Here is a 657-nt window from a genome sequence, read left to right on the forward strand (position 1 = left end):
AAATAAGACCCAGGTTAAAAAAAAAGGGATTAAATTTAACTACGTGTCAGAGTAGAAATCCTACAGTACTGGTGGTACCTGAGGACTTGATTGAAAACCACCTTTATGAATTCTGATTACCCCAGCCAATGAAGCATCTAAATCATGTGAAAGTGACCCCAGTCAAGCAGTACAGGGGGGAAGTTTGGATTAAAAGTTCAAATAAAACTTGTGCGTAAGGTTTGCACATATAAGTGGGCTTCTCTGTGTGTGTGTGTGTGTGTGTGTGTGTGTGTGTGTGTGTGTGTGTGTGTGTGTGTGTGTGTGTGTGTGTGTCTGTGTGTGTGTGTGTGTGTCTGTGTGTGTGTTCAGTGGCTATAAATACACTAACATTGCATAAGCTCAGCTGACATTCCTGCTGCCAGGAAGGCTCAGTTTTCCCACCAGTATTGTCGGACAATGGATGTGACTGCCCCTCTGCCAACCTGTCTCGCTTACGGTGTTTGTGCAGGAGAGAGAGCGAAATGCAGCGATACAGATAGAGAAAAGTTCATGTGCTTTTGTGTGTGTGTGTGTGTGTGTGTGTGTGTGTGTGTGTGTGTGTGTGTGTGTGTGTGTGAAGTCTGTTCGAGACAGCGATGTTCCTGGTGACTGCACTCCACCACTGAGTTTCTTTAA

The sequence above is a fragment of the Lampris incognitus genome, chromosome 7, assembly GCF_029633865.1.
Source record: "Lampris incognitus isolate fLamInc1 chromosome 7, fLamInc1.hap2, whole genome shotgun sequence".
NCBI lineage: Eukaryota > Metazoa > Chordata > Actinopteri > Lampriformes > Lampridae > Lampris > Lampris incognitus.